General features: G+C 42.8%; 1 pseudogene across 1 annotated transcript; it reads right to left on the reverse strand.

Moving 5' to 3' along the window:
* Window positions 1-13,325: 13,325 nt before the first annotated feature.
* LOC311246833 (cullin-3-like) lies at window positions 13,326-15,675 on the reverse strand (annotated as a pseudogene). The gene is made up of 2 exons: window positions 14,509-15,675; window positions 13,326-13,557 (listed from the first exon to the last, which is right to left on the reverse strand). The product of its transcript is annotated as a cullin-3-like (transcript).
* Between the last annotated feature and the right edge of the window lie 1,593 nt (window positions 15,676-17,268).

Consider the following 17,268-nt stretch of genomic DNA (forward strand, 5'->3'; position numbering starts at 1 on the left):
GAAGAGCGAGGTATTTAAAGCCCACAGGGGCGCTAATTAGAATACACATCAGGTGCGTGAAGGTAATTGATACTTGAACTAGAAGAGTGTGTTCGGCACGAACCAATCAAACAGATACTGACAGATAGTCCAAGGGTGTGGGCTGCTGAAGAGCAGACGAGGCTAAACGAGCGTGAGGGTGGGGGCTGGAGAAGTGAGGAGACAGGGAATTAAAGGTCCAGGGAAGGGCGAACCTCACAGTACTCCCCCCTCCACGGGAGCCACCGGGCGACCCAAAAACAACAGACAGAGGGGCAGGGGACACAAACAAGGCAACAAACAAAAAATACACTGGGCCAAGCCAGCAGGGGAAGCTACAACAAAGTGGGGCTAGCAAGGGGACAGGGTAGCTGAAGGGTAACTAGGGCAGCTGAGGGGTAACTAGAGGAGCCGAGGGGTAACTAGAGGGGCTGAGGGGTAACTAGAGGAGCTGAGGGGTAACAGCCAGGGCACTGATAGCTACAGGGCCTATGCTAGCTGTACTGCTACATTAACATAGAGGCTGCGCTAGCTGCCGGAGCTAGGCTGGCAGACAGGGCTGGGCCAGCATGAGAGAACAAGCTAGCTGGAAGGACAGTCCTAGCTGTGGGGAACTGACCTTGCTAGCTGAAGGGGCAGTCCTAGCAGTGGGAGAAAACTGACCTTGCTAGCTGAAGGGGCAGTCCTAGCAGTGGGAGAAAACTGACCTTGCTAGCTGAAGGGGCAGTCCTAGCAGTGGGAGAAAACTGACCTTGCTAGCTGAAAGGGCAGTCCTAGCAGTGGGAAAAAACTGACCTTGCTAGCTGAAAGGGAAGTCCTAGCAGTGGGAGAAAACTGACCTTGCTAGCTGAAAGGGCAGTCCTAGCAGTGGGAAAACTGACCTTGCTAGCTGAAAGGGCAGTCCTAGCAGTGGGAGAAAACTGACCTTGCTAGCTGAAGGGGCAGTCCTAGCAGTGGGGGAGCTACACAAAAAGTGGAGGCCATGCAGAGAGACCGGGTTAGCTGCCTGGGCAGGGCTAGCTACAGGGCCTATGCTAGCTGCAAGGGCTGCATTAACATAGAGGCTGTGCTAACAGCCGGGGCTAAGCTAGCAGACTGGGGCCATGCTGGTAGTAGAGGCCTAACAAGCTGCAGGGGAGCTAACGAGGCTAACAGGGAAGCAAACAGGGGAGTCAACAGGCTAACAGGGGAGCTAACAGGGAAGCTAACAGGGGAGTTAACAGGGGAGACTAACAGGGAAAACTAACAGGGGAGCTAACAGGGGAAACTAACAAGCTAACAGGGGAGCTAACAAGGCTAACAGGGGAGACTAACAGGCTAACAGGGGAGCTAACAGGGAAGCTAACAGGGGAGCAAACAAAGGCTAACAGGGGAGCTCAACAGGGGAACTAACAAGGGCTAACTAGAGGGAACAAAAAAAAAGGGCAAACTCAACATACACTGTCTGTACTGGCTGGGGTCGTCGACTGGTCGGGTCGTACTGTTATGGTTTGTAACCGACCCCAATCGCACAACACAAGACAGGTATGAGAGTAAGCCAAGAACTGGGCATTTATTGAAAACAACAGAAAAAGGCACTGTCCCTTTAAGGGAGAACACAAAATACAGGAAAACAAGAACTTGGGAAAATAGGCACAGTGCCTTTAAGAGGCGAGCTGGCTAAGGGGAAGGCTAAGGGAAGGCTAAGGGACAGGGCCAGGGCAAGGGACAGGGCAGGAACAGGGAGGACTAGGAGGACTGGACAGGGAAGACTAGGAGGACTAGGAGGACTGGACTGGGAGGACTAGGAGGACTAGAGATGACTGGACAGGGAGGACTAGGAGGACTAGAAGGACTGGACCGGGAGGACTAAGAGGACTAGAAGGACTGGACAGGGAGGACTAGGGGACTAGAGAGGGGAAAACAGGGAACAGAGGCCCGCGGAGGCGGGCTGGGGACAGGGACATAGAAAACAGGGTTAAGGCCTAGGACAGGGCGAGGGACTGGGGCACTGGAGGGGAACAGGGACAGAGGCCCGCGGAGGCGGGCTGGAGACAGGGACAGAGAGAAACAGGGTTAAGGCCTTGGACAGGGCGAGGGCTGGAGCTGCTTACAGGGAGGAGTAGGAGGGCGCAGGCTAGACGTCTGGAGGAGAGCGCGCCGGCTCGGAGAGCGCATCTGGCGCGGAGGTCTGAGTGGTGCGCGTCTGCTTGGAGTACGCGCCGGTACGGAGAGCGCATCTGGCGCGGAGGTCTGAGTGGTGCGCGTCTGCTTGGAGTACGCACCGGTACGGAGAGCGCATCTGGCACGGAGGTCTGAGTGGTGCGCGTCTGCTTGGAGTACGCGCCGGTACGGAGAGCGCATCTGGCGCGGAGGTCTGAGTGGTGCGCGTCTGCTTGGAGTACGCGCCGGTACGGAGAGCGCATCTGGCGCGGAGGTCTGAGTGGTGCGCGTCTGCTTGGAGTACGCGCCGGTACGGAGAGCGCATCTGGCGCGGAGTCTGGATGCGCGTCTGGATGCGCGTCTGGAGTGAAGAGCGCGTCTGGCGCGGAGTCTGGATGCGCGTCTGGATGCGCGTCTGGAGTGAAGAGCGCGTCTGGCGCGGAGTCTGGATGCGCGTCTGGAGTGCGTCTGGATGCGCGTCTGGATGCGCGTCTGGAGTGAAGAGCGCGTCTGGCTCGGAGGTCTGGAGTGGAACACTGGAATACCTCCCGTAGAGGATTAGAGAGCACAGTACAGTGTCTCCCTCCAGGCAAACGGCGACAGGTGGCGAAGGCTTGAGCGCATCTCACGCCGGAGATGAAACAGCATAACAGACAGAAACAGAAACTCCCGTAGGAGCCTACAGATTGAGAACCTCCCGTAGGAGTTTGCTGATAGAGATATGATACGGAACGACCCGACAAGGACTGAGGGGAAGAGCGAGGTATTTAAAGCCCACAGGGGCGCTAATTAGAATACACATCAGGTGCGTGAAGGTAATTGATACTTGAACTAGAAGAGTGTGTTCGGCACGAACCAATCAAACAGATACTGACAGATAGTCCAAGGGTGTGGGCTGCTGAAGAGCAGACGAGGCTAAACGAGCGCGAGGGTGGGGGCTGGAGAAGTGAGGAGACAGGGAATTAAAGGTCCAGGGAAAGGCGAACCTCACATATACACCATCAATGCATTCACCTGCTATTAACCTCAAAGCCATCAAGGTCAAGCCAAAGCAGACCTCCTCTAAAGAAGTCCAGCTAATAAAATTAGCCCTCCTAAATGTCAGATCATTGAATAATAAAACATTTTTAGTAAATGATCTGATTAAAGAAAATAACTTAGATTGCATTTGCCTAGTAGAGACATGGCTAAATAATGACACAGCTACATCAATAATGATTGAGGCTTCTCCACCAGACTATAATTTTTATCAAATACCCAGAACAAAATAGAAGGGGTGGCGGAGTTGCAGCAATTTTCTCCTCAAAACTCTTGTTTAGAATCACGGAACTAGGCGAGTTCATGTCGATGGAATATCTTGCCCTTGAGCTGAAAACAGAATCAATCATTATTGTCACGATTTACCGACCGCCCAGACACTCACCAATATTTATACAGGAGCTCTCTGAACTGATCTCATTATGTGTTACCGGATATGATAAGGTGATCCTAAATGGAGACTTGAACATCCATTTTAATAAGAAAACAGACTCCAAAACTATAGAGCTAGAAAATCGACTGGATAGCTTTGACCTAACACAACATATAACAAATGCAACTCACAAGCTTGGAAATACATTAGACTTAGTTATAACAACAACTGGGCTAAGCATAACAGATGTCTCCGACCATCACTGTATATTTTTTGATACTCAAATAACCCTTACTAAAACAAAAAAAGAAATCATAGTTAAAAAGAGGCTCCTAAACGACAAGGCTGAATCAAAGTTCATTAATCTTATCAGATTACATGAACCACACAATCATGACAGCTCTCTAAATGAAATGGTAGAAAATCTCAATGATGCACTGTCATCTGTATTAGATTCTGTCGCCCCACTAAAAATGAAAAAGAAAAAAACCAGAGCCTCGCCCTGGCTGAACTATAATGCTGTCAACAAAGAAAAAAGGAAATGTCGTGCAGCAGAGCGAAAATGGAGAAAAACAAAAACCACCACATGCTGTGATATATACAAAGATGCTTTAACTGCTTATAATAAAACCATCCGCTTAGCAAGGAAAGACTACTTCTCTAAAATCATTACAGAAAATGCTGGAAACTCCAGAATCCTTTTTTCCACTATTAACCTACTACTCAACACTGCCCCTACACCTCCTCAGTCATCAACGGTTAAGTGTGAAGAACTTGCACTATTCTTTAATAACAAAATAACCTTGATCAGGGCCAGCATGACTCATGATAGAAATAAAGCTGATTGCAGCAAACCGTGCAATGTAACCATGAGAAGTTTCACATGCATCACATTAGATGTACTCTGCAAAATTGTCTCAGAATGTAACTCCTCCACCTCAGACATTGACCCTATACCTACAGCTTTCTTCAAACGGGTGTTTAATAGTGTTTCAAGCCCTGTGCTAGATATCATAAACACTTCCCTTAGAACTGGTATTTTCCCAGATGCCTTTAAAACAGCAGTTGTAAAGCCATTACTAAAAAAACCTAACTTGGATAGTAATGAAATGGCAAATTATCGTCCAATATCCAACCTACCATTCATTAGCAAAGTACTTGAAAAGATAGTTTCAGTTCAAATAAATTCCTTTCTTGAAGAAAACAACATCTTAGAAGAATTTCAGTCGGGATTCAGAAAATATCATAGCACTGAAACTGCCCTCACCAAAATAATCAGTGACCTCAGGCTAAACTCTGACGAGAATAAGATCTCCATCCTTGTCCTGCTAGATCTCAGTGCAGCATTTGATACAATCGATCACGATATTCTAATCGATCGTCTTGAAAACCTTGTCGGTTTCTCAGAACATGTACTAAGCTGGTTCAAAACATACATCAGAGGGAGGAAATTCTATGTTAGACTAGGAGAGCACATGTCTGCAGGCCCGGACTGGCCATCGGGAGCACCGGGAGTTTTCCCGGTGGCCTGGCCTGCACAGATTTAAAAAAAAAATTAAAAAAAAAAAAAAAAAAAAAAATTATTATATTTTTTTATTTTTATTTTTTGCCAGGCCATTGTTTCTAGTTGTGGCGGCGGCGTGGCGCGATAGTTAGATAACCTAGGTGGGTGGGGAACAACCAGGATTTCACTGTCTGCGACAGAGTTGGAGAACTATCTGACTCTCTTCCTCACGCGGATCACACACACACAATGGAGCCGTGCTGCCGCTTGTGATTGGTGGAGGCGGGACCAGGCGATACAACTGATTGACAGCGGAAGCGGCGAATGGAATGGCAGACGGCACTCAGATGCAGAATAACAGCCAGGCAATGAGCCAGGTAGTGAGGGACTCGGGAGAGATACAGTAGAGCGAAAGTCAATTAACGTTGATGTCAAGATGGACAGTGGAAGAAAGGGAAAGGGTGGAGGAGAGAGGGATAAAACAAAAAAAAAGAAAGGCCCTTACAGGAGAGAGTGGTTAACTGTATTATAATAGTAAATAGAAAAATGTGTTGTGCTCTTGCTTTTTTCTTTTTGAAGGTGGAGAGAGTAGCATTGCTAGTGCCACAACAGTTTTATTTGAGGTCCATAACAGTACATTGTACTAAGCAATTGTTGGCTCATTAGTTTGTGATTCACATGCACTCAAATTCACCAGAATGCAGGAAATTAAGTCTTTGTAACAAAAAAATTCCTGGTGGGGGACCCCCAGATCCCCCGCTTAAAAAGTGGCCTGATTGGGGCTATATTTCGCGCTATATCTCCCGGTATGAATTATTTCCCCAGTCCGGCCCTGCATGTCTGATATATACGACAACAACTATGGAGTTGCACAAGGGAGTTGCTTAGGTCCTTTACTCTTCTCCCTTTACATGGTACCGCTGGGTGATATCATCAGAGAACATAATGTAGATTTCCATAGCTATGCGGATGATACACAACTGTACATATCTGCTGAACCAAATGATACAGCGATCAGCTCCATTACAGACTGCTTACTGGCAATAAATAAATGGATGAGTAAGAACTTCCTGAAACTAAATGAGAACAAAACTGAAATTCTAATTATCGGCCCCAAAACTAAAAAAGAAACGTTAATAAAGAACCTAGGAGGACTAACCCCTTGGATCAAATCTGAGGTCACTAGTCTCGGGGTTATCATAGATTCAGAACTGAACTTCAATTCTCATATTAGCAAAGTAACGAAAACATCGTTCTTCCATCTCAGAAATATAGCAAAAGTACGACCATTTATTAATCAGAACGATGCTGAGAAGCTAATTCATGCATTCATATCTAGCCGGTTAGACTACTGTAATGCACTTTTCACAGGTCTCCCTAAGAAAACCACAGAGAGGCTTCAGCTAATCCAAAACTCTGCAGCCCGACTGCTAACTAGAACCAAAAGGAGAGAGCACATTAGTCCAGTCTTAGCTGCTTTACACTGGCTTCCTGTAACATTTAGAATTGACTTTAAGGTCCTTCTCCTTACATACAAAGCTCTAAATGGACAGGGACCTAGCTACATCACCAACACTCTAATAAATTACACGCCAGCAAGAACACTGCGATCATCAGCTGCTGGACTACTAGAGGCTCCCAGAAACAGTCAAAAGAGGATCGGTAATGCAGCCTTTATCAACTATGCCCCAAAACTGTGGAACAAACTACCCCAAAACATCAGGGAAGCCAACTCGTTAGACATCTTCAAAAGACAGCTTAAAACCTATCTCTTTGCTCAGGCATTTCAATGACTTACCTGCACTATTCTTACCCTGCCTACTTTACTATGCTAATTTTATCTTATTTTACACTGCCTATCAAATTCATGTGTCAGTTATCACACTTGTTACTTCTTACTGATGACTATTTTTAAACTGAATCATTTTAAACTATTTTTCACACTTTTTACTGTAACCTTGCTATTTACATTTTTTACTGTTGTTTTATGTCCGTTCTATTTTATAATTTTTAGACTATTTTTAAACGTAATCATTTTAAACTACTTTATTATTTGTATTACTGAATAGAGAGCCTATTAGGATGCTAGATCCTAATGCGAAACACTGTGATTTACCATACCCTGCCTATCAAATTCATGGGTCGGTTATTGCACTTTTTACTTCTTACTGAAACACTGTGATTATTTGTATTACTGAATAGAGAGCCTATTAGGATGCTAGATCCTAATGTGAAACACTGTGATTTACCATACCTTGCTATGCTTGCTCATGCCTGTATTTTTTATGTCTGTTCTATTTTATAATTTTTAGACTATTTTTAAACTGAATCATTTTAAACTATTTTTATTATTTGTGTTACTGAAAACTGTAAGCGGAGAGCCTATTGGGATGCTAGATCCTAATGTGAAACACTGTGATTTGCCATACCTTGCTACCTGTCTATCTTTTTTATGCCCGCTTATGCCTGTATTTTTTACTGTTGTGAAGCACTTTGAACTGCAACCTCTGTATGAAAAGTGCTATACAAATAAAGTTATTATTATTATTATTATTATTATTATTATTATTATTATTATTATTATTATTATTATTATTATTATTATTATTATTATTATTATTATTATTATTATTATTATTATTATTATTATTATTATTATTATTATTATTATTATTATTATTATATACTATTATATACTGCAGGTATACTATAATGTAATGTGTACTGTAATGTGTACTATATGTGTGCACTGAAATGTGTACTATATGTATCTACTATGTACTGTATGTATGTAAATAAAATTTAAAAATGTAAAAATTAAACGTAAGTCTTCTGGGGTAGGGCCCGTGCTTCTCCCTAGCCCTTTTCGGACAATTGGACAATGCTGCAATAGCAGCTGGTAAAACGTTGGTGATTTATGGAATGACCGTTGTTATGTGTCCAAAACCCGAAATAAAAAATAACTGAACTGAACTGAACTGAACCATGGTGATTCGTTGGTATCTTGTTACCATGGTGATGTATTGGTGTCTTGTCTCATACCATGGTGATGTGTTGGTGTCTTGTTACCGTGGTGATGTGTTGGTGTCTTGTTACCATGGTGATGTGTTGGTGTCTTGTCTCTTACCATGGTGATGTATTGGTGTCTTGTTACCATGGTGATGTGTTCAAGTTCAAGTTCAAGTTCAAGTTCAAGTTCTTTAATAGTTGTCATACAGAAGTACAGAATACTTTCATACAAAATGCTTCTTACTGTTACGCTCCAGAGACTGTGCTAGACAAGATAGTATCAAATAACATAATAACATAATATAGCATGAATTTAGAAGAAGAAAATGAGGTCACAGTGTTCGGTATAGACATATGTACAATGTTCTGAGTTACCATATAATATACAATACACAATACTATGCAGTGTACTAATGTACAGTACTATCTAGTGCAAAGCAGAAATGGGATGAGGTACAATTTTAGGTACAATTTACAGTAAGGTGTACGAGTTGTAGTGCAATCCTTCATCCATAAATATAAAGTGTGGGGAGTGGGTGCTACAGTGTGTTTGTTTAAAGTGGGTGTGTGCTATAAAGTGTGTGGAGTGGGTGCTACAGTGTGTTTGTTTAAAGTGGGTGTGTGCGTGTGGATGTGTGTGCTATGTGCGTTTGGTGGTTGTTGTTGTGTAGTGTTCATTCATTGTTCGTTTAGCAGCCTGATGGCCTGGGGATAGAAGCTACTTCTGAGTCTTTCTGTGCTCGCCTTGAGACTCCTGTATCGCTTGCCTGACCGCAGCAGTTCGAAGAGGCAGTTGTTCGGGTGACTGGAGTCTTTGTTGGTGTCTTGTCTCATACCATGGTGATGTGTTGGTGTCTTGTTACCATGGTGATGTGTTGGTGTCTTGTCTCTTACCATGGTGATGTATTGGTGTCTTGTTACCATGGTGATGTGTTGGTGAATTGTTACCATTGTGAAGTATTGGTGTCTTGTTACCATAGTGATGGGTTGGTGTTTTGTCTCATACCATGGTGATGTGTTGGTGTCTTGTTACCATGGTGATGTGATGATGGTGTCTTGTTACCATGGTGATGTGTTGGTGTCTTGTTATCATGGTGATGTGTTGGTGTCTTGTTACCATGGTGATGTGTTGGTGTCTTGTTACCATGGTGATGTATTGGTGTCCTGTTATCATGGTGATGTGTTGGTGTCATCTTTAATGATTACAGTACTTTAAAGTAATACATTTCTGTGCCAAAAATGCATTATAGGATGAGAGACAAGACACCAACGCATCACTTTTTCGACGTGCTACATTCAGACCCAATGGAGAGCTAGCTTGCATAACGTTCCATGGGTCTGGTGTGTCAGGCTTCACATGTACATTCCAAATGTTATGGAATGCCTGTAGAACCGGAATGACATTGGTTGTTCAAAAATGTTCAAAACAGGTTCTGGATGTTTGTTCTTTTGTCTTAAAGGGGAACTATTTTACTATTTCTTTCACTATTTGGGCACTTTTACACAATTCCTGTGAGTTTATGGAACACCTCTGTAATTCTTTATTTTTTTTAATTCATTGTTTTGTATTTCTAATGAAGTCCTCAAAAACAGCATTTTTCTACCTCAAGATCTTAAGCCGTTTTGAGCCTGGGCTCCTAAACCACTGCGCCGCCTGAACATTAACATGCAGCGGTGTCTCTCTGACATCACAAATCAGCAAATTTCCAGATGACTCAGTTCAGTGAGGGTGAATATTGTGAGAGGAGAATTGGAAGAATGCGCCAATATGAGAATTAGAGACATAGATCATATTAATATAAGTCCACATAGCTAGGAAACAATGCTAAACACTGAAAAAGGCCATTTATAAGATAGTTCCCCTTTAAAGTGTCCTTTTCCTTCCTTTAAAGTGTCCTTTTCTTGTGTGTTTAAAGTGACTTGTGGTGCGTTTGTGTGTGTGCAAGTGCATAATGTTGTGTTATGTGTGTGTATGTGTGTGTTCATGTGTGCTTGTGTGTGGAGAGATCAGTGTTCATTGTTCTGATGGCCTGAGGGAAGAAGCTGAGCCTTAGTCTCTCTGTTCTTGTTGCGTGTACACGGAGGCGCTTGCCTGACCGCAGCAGCTTGAACAGGCTGTTATTGGGGTGGTGAGGGTCCTTCATTATTCTACAGTTCAATTGTAATGTAATGTCTCCTCTACCCTCTTAAAGAAACTCAAGGACAGAATAAAAACATACAAAGCAAAACATTTGACAACAGTGTCTTTGTTGCCGTGGTTCCCCCCAGGCTCTCACCCAGCTTCCTCTGCTCTTCCTGGCAGTAGTATAAGTAGGACAAAGTTGCTTCGAGACACCAATCAGGCGCCAGTTATGCAATCCCCCCTCCGGTTCAACTCGACACAGTTCAATTAATCACAGTTAAGAATTTGGGAAGGAAAACTCATTGCCAGCAGAGAAGGTTAAGGACTTATCTTTTGTTCAGAAATCCATGATCATACAATGTGAATTCTGTTTTAGTGTGAATTTTCCTGGGCTCTAGACCGTAGAGGTGTGGCAATTGAAATTCAGTGCGGAGGACATGTTGATCTGATGAATCAACTAAGTTGCTCACAGTGTCTGTACGCCATGACCATTCAAGAGAAAACCTGACCTCACTCCTGTTCAGGGACGTGCACAGGACTTTAGAGGGGCAGGTGCTCAAAGGCTGAAAAGGGCACTATACCTGTGTGTCTTTTAACCGTGCGAGCACAGCGCGCAAACCATATTTTTAGGGGCCCTTTTCGGGCGGGGGGGGGCCCTTTTTATGCTTTTTGGGGGGTTTTGGTGATCAAATATTGAATATTGAACTATAATAATCAGTGCAGGAGCTCACTTATCCTTGAAAGACACTTTTATCACTGACTTAAAAGGCCCATACATCTCCATAAATGTTCAGGGGGGAGGGAATACCGACCCCAAGAAGTGCTGTATATTCTGTATTGTTTAATATAAATGCCTTTTTTATTCCAATCCCGATTTGTATTTGAGATTCCCAAATCCCATCGGACTTGACTTCTTTGTGTCCCTCAATGAGTGTAATACCAGCATTCAACTGTATGCGCCACAGCGGTTTCTATCATCATCATCATCACCACCCACGCTATGCATAAAATATATAGGTCCGTGGAGAGGCACGCTGAGGAGGCCGTGCAAACTGCAATGGAATATGGGGCATCTCTCTCTCTCTTTACCTAATATTTTGATTCTATCCTGACATTTTTCAGTTGGAAGGGCAGTCTATATGCGTAACGGTAAAACTTTTTTTTTTTTTCTTTTCAAAAAGGGCACTTTCTTATGAGGCTCAAGAAGGCAGGTGCTCAAGCACCCCTTGGGCTCTATGTGTGCACGTGCCTGCTGTTCAGTAGTGTTTCAAAGCCTCTAATGAGACTTACTCTGACCTGCTAGGCCTAATGCACTGCTTGCTCTATTGTTCATTCCTTATTTATGGATAAATCTGTCAATAAAGCCTTTCATTGATTGGTATTTAAAAACCCACACGAGGTATTGATCAATAGGAGCGGTCACGGCCAGTGCATCGTCTGATGAAGATACTTTACATTTTGTTATTTAGCTGAACACTTTTATCCAAAGTCACTTAGTTACAAGTTCTGTACAACAAGTCGGCATGAAGGGTACAACTCTGGCAGCTAAGGGTCAGTGATATTGTTCATTAAACATTGTTGAACTTGAGTGTTACAGTCTTGAGTGCATAGTAGTAAAGACATACAGTATTGGCATAGTAGGTAGTAATATAGGCACGGTAGATTCTTTAGTATCAGAGTGCATACTAGTAAAAGACGGTACTAAGGTTACTCGTTCTTTTTATTATTATTATTATTTAGTTATTAATAAAAAATTATATATATATATAATTTTACATTACAAAAAGAAATGTCCATTTCAGATATTGATTGAAAAGGTGTGTTTTTAGTCAATGGCAGGAAATTGGGCAGGTTTCAGTACTTCCCCATCTCTCTCTCTCTCTCTCCTCCTGAAGGTCACAGTGGGGGGCGAGGGCGACGCCCTAACCGGGACCCAGAGCCGGAGGTGTCCAGGCTTCCTCACTCCTACCGGCTCCACGTCCCATTCACACACCCCGCCGTGGGTCAAGAGGTGAGAGCCATTTAGAGGATTTGCTATAGTTTACCCAATCATTTTCAAGGAGATTGATTGATTGATTGAAAACTTTATTAACAGATTGCAGAATGGGTACAGTACAGTACAGCTCAATACATACAATTGTTAAGGGGATGCAGACCAGAGAAAGACTTTTGTCTTGTTTACATCAGGGTTCCCCATTTTCAATTCATCATAAGGAGGACAAAATATGTATATTTCATTACAAACCTCTATTTCAACTCGTAAGGCGCAGAGGTTACCCTCATTTACAGTGATATCAGCACTTATACATACAGTATAGGCACAATAAATAAGAATAAACAATAAAAAACGTTGTTACAAGTCGACACACAGTGGTCGGAGATCATACTTTTAAATGCAGCAAGAGAAGGAAGAACCTTCAGCTTCAGAGTCAGTCGGAGGACATTCCAGGTGTTGGAAGCATCAAAGGAAAAAGCAGTTTTTCCTGGTTCAGAGCAAACTGGAGGAACCCTAAGAACCAGCCAGTCATTTGAACGTGTAGAATAGGTTCCAAAGAATCAGAATAATTTTCAAGGACAAAAGAGCCATGTTTATGTATGTTCTCCTCCTTGTCCTTGAGTTGCATGTTCATGTTGTTGGTTCTCTGCCAGTATCCAGATGGGGGCTATATGACATACCGTATCCCCCTCCTCTTTGCTCTCATCATCTCGCCTCACGGTGAGCTCTTCTACCATCGAGCCACCGTAGAAAGCAACGTTCAACAACAAACACGTAAGCTAATTTCTTTTTTGTCTTGTACTTTTTAATTCTTTCATTTATAGTGGATTTCTACTGTAAATGTTTGTATGTCATGTCAAAAAAAAAAAAAAAAAACATTTGTTCAAAAAAAGATTATTCTTTCATTTCAAACCTTTATTTAAACTCGAAAGGCAAATGAGGTTTCCCTCTTTTACAGTCATGTAAACATATAGAATCACACAGCATATAAAATCACAACAATAAGACAACAAGATGAGGCAAAAAGCAAGGATAACAAATAAATTAAAACATGTACAACTTGATTGACAAAGGTTGGAGATCAAGGTTTTAAACTCTGCAACAGGGGGGAGAATTTCAAGCTTTAAGGACTGTTGGAGTTCATTTCATGAGTGGTGTTGGAGATACTGATGTCTCTAAACATCCCCTCCAGTTTGGAAGTGAACTGACAGCCACACTCGGTCTTGAGCTTGAAGATCATGTTCCTCTTGGAGTCGTCGGAGACGCTCTTGTTGGTGAGCAGCCTGCGGGCCAGGTGCTGCTTGTAGTACCGCTCGAACACATCCTTCTCCTGCATGCAGCGGAACAGCACATGGCTGATGAGTGGCTAAGAAATATTGACTGTAAATGATTAGTTGGTACAGTGCTGTTAGATTTTAGCGCAGCTTTTGATCTCATTGATCATGAACTGCTGCTTACAAAACTAGCTGATTATGGTTTCAAACACTCAGCTACCAACTGGATGAAAAGTTATTTATTCATGAGACAACAATGTGTCCTGTTTAATGGAACTTTATCAAGCGTTAAAACGCTACAATGTGGCATTCCTCAAGGAAGTTTCCTTGGACCATTATTATATTCAATATTTGTAAATGATATGCCACATAGTTTAAGAAATGCAAGCGGTTCCATTTATGCAGATGACACTACAATATATGCTTCGGCAAGCAATGCCAAAGACCTCAGCAGTCTTGTTCAAAGTGAGTTAATGCAGATTTCTGAATGGGTCACGGTAAATAAGCTGAAACTAAATGCATCCAAAACAAAATGTCTAATTATTTGTTCAAAGCATGCTCAGAGAGAAAATGACAGATTAAATATTTCTTTGCAGGGTGCAGATATTTAGCAAGTTAAGGAGGCCAGATTGCTTGGAGTTATAATAGATGAAACACTCTCTTGGTCAACTCACATTAACAATATTGTAACAAAAATGAGCAGAAGTATTTCAATTATTAGACGGAATGCCTATTTTTTAACTGACACAGCTACCAAGCAAGTCATACAATCACTAGTTCAAGTTTCTTTAATAGTTGTCATACAGAAGTACAGAATGTCACATCTGGGCTACTGTCCAGCAATCTGGTCAAATGCATCCAAACAAGACTTAAATAAAATACAGCTTACTCAAAATAGAGCTGCAAGACTTGCATTGCATAGCTCAATTAGAAACAGTGTTGAAAAAATGCACAAGGAACTGGCATGGATGAGAGTCAATGAGAGACTAGTGTGTAGTCTTATTTTGTTTATGAGAAATATTTATACTTTACATAAACCTGTGTGCCTCTTTTTGCAGCTGGTGCTTATTAGTGATGGTCATGTCTATGGCACTAGACAAGCCTTGAGGGGTCGCTTCGCCCTGTCGGGAGGTTCAGGAAGTACTCAAAGTCCCCGGCGATGGTCTGCTTGAAGAGCCTGTCGTTGTTGAAGGACTCCAGGAGGAAACGGTCGAAGCGCGTCTTCAGGTCCAGCAGGCAGACGTTCTCGCCCTTGCCCTCCTCCGACACCAGGGCCTTGCCCTGCTCCCGCAGGTACGAACTCATGCACTCACACATGGTCTTCAGGCCGTTGGGCAGGCGGCTGAAGAGCTTGTACATGCAGCCCAGGTCTTCAGTCTTTCCGTTCTTGAGCATGTGGACCAGACCGGAGTTCTCCATCTCCACGATGGTCTTCATGTGTTTGGAGATGAGCTCCCCCTCCACCACCTTCATGAGGGGCTCCTCCGTGGACTTGTCCAGGCAGTGCATCACCCACTCGATCTCCTCGTTGATCCGGGCCTCCACCTTCTTGATGTAGACGCTGGCGCTGTTCTCCGCTAGGAACTTTTGGCTCTCCATCTGGAAGAATTCGGCCGACATCTCGAGGAAGGGGCCCTCTAAGTCCTCCTCGTAGACCGAACTGCCCTTCAGGCCCAGGATCATGAGCATCTGGCAGGCGTTCCTGATCGCTCCCCTATCCACCACCTCTCCCTTCCTCTCGCAGGCGATCATGTCCAGCAGGGTCTGTCGGAGGTGGTCCCGGATGCAGCCGTATCGCACCACCTGGTCCCGGAAGATGATGAGGCCCAGGTTGTAGACGTTATCCACGTTGTTCTGCTGCACATAGATACAGTCCATGTACCCGAGGATATCTATGATCATCACCATGGCAGCCTGATGGTCGATCCAGGCTTGATTCAGTGTTTGGAGAAAGTTATTGTTTAGAGAGTTGAGGACATCTTCTCGTACTTTGTTGATGAGGTGCTCGGTGACCACCTCCCGCAGGCCCGTGTAGAGCTTCTCGCCGTGCTTGTGTAGCACCATGGTGTAGGCGTTCCTGTACAGCTCCTCGAGGCTCATCCCGCAACAGCTCAGCCCGCTGTTGCTCTTCCTCTGGATCTCCTGGATGGCATTCTTGAGAAGGTCCCAGATGTTGTTGACTTGACATACATCAAGCATCTTTACACGCATCTTTACACTGTTCCACTGTTCCATTGTTTAACAGTTGATATCTTCAGTCCTGTTTCAAAATGCGCAAAATACAGTATATATTCAAGCTTACAGACAAGTAGCCGGAAACAACAAGTGATATATTCATATATTATACTGAGATCTGAGATACTCTGAGAGAATTATTGAATATATATATAGAACACAAATGTTCTAGAATGTTCTATTATGACATCATACTGTGACATCACAAATGTTCTAGAATGTGCTATTATGACATCATACTGTGACATCACAAATGTTCTAGAATGTGCTATTATGACATCATACTGTGACATCACAAATGTTCTAGAATGGTATATTATGACATCATACTGTGACATCAGAAATGTTCTAGAATGTACTATTATGACATCATACTGTGACATCAAAAATGTTCTAGAATTTACTATTATGACATCATACTGTGACATCACAAATGTTCTAGAATGTACTATCATACTGTGACATCACAAATGCCTAGAATGTCTATTATGACATCATACTGTGACATCACACATGTTCTAGAATGTCTATTATGACATCATACTGTAACATCACAAATATTCTAGAATGTTCTATTATGACATCATACTGTGACATCACAACTGTTCTAGAATGTGCTATTATGACATCATACTGTGACACATCACAACGGAACATGTTTGAGTTCCATTTGAATAATATAAATGTTTGGTAAGGCTGTCCCCGAAGCCTGTTTTTGGGATTCAAACTTCGTCAGGGTTCTTCGACGTTCGAACCTTCGTTTTTAATTAAAAGATTTACATTTTAAAAAGTATTCTCATTTTCTTTTTATAAATTATTTTTTTTTCTTTTTTTTTATATCCACCAGCAATAATATCTGCCCGTCAGATTATTTTGATAATATGATTTTTGTGATGAAGATTCGCTTTATTGTATCACAATCGGGAGACTTAGGTAAAGTTAGAAATATATTCACAGATTCGAATTTCCGCTGTCAATAATTCTTAAGCAAAATGTTTTTAAAACACAAAGGACACCTCTTTCCTATCGTAGTAAGGTAGACAATGAGCTACAACCTTATTTTCACCTAAACGAGCCGTCCTCGGAGCTGTACAATTAATAATATTGATCTCTATGTGCAGTCGGCTGTGAGGCAAGTGCGCAGCCAGGGACAGTCTAAAAAGTGCAACACCGGAAAGAGACACTACAAAAAGATTCAATAACTTCACTGTCATACAATATGGTCTGATATTAACATTCAGTATTCAATATTGTCTGATTCAATATTTACATTCAGTATTCAAGTAGAACAGCTAGCTAGCTGTTGTGGACACTCACCTTTCCACAGCAAAACGGTCGGCAAGGCTTGGTTGAGAAATGCAGGTTTCAGTTTATGTGTTGTAGGCTAGACAGTCTATCTATCCTGTCTCAAGATGCAGAATGAGATCTTCTTCTTCTTCTTCTTCTTCTTCTTCTTTAGAATTTCCGGCAGTGGTTGAATATATATAGATCACAAATGTTCTAGAATGTCCTATTATGACATAATCTGTGACGACAAATGTTCTAGAATGTTTGATT

The sequence above is a fragment of the Notolepis coatsorum genome, assembly GCF_963971535.1.
Source record: "Notolepis coatsorum genome assembly, chromosome: 1".
Taxonomy (NCBI): domain Eukaryota; kingdom Metazoa; phylum Chordata; class Actinopteri; order Aulopiformes; family Paralepididae; genus Notolepis; species Notolepis coatsorum.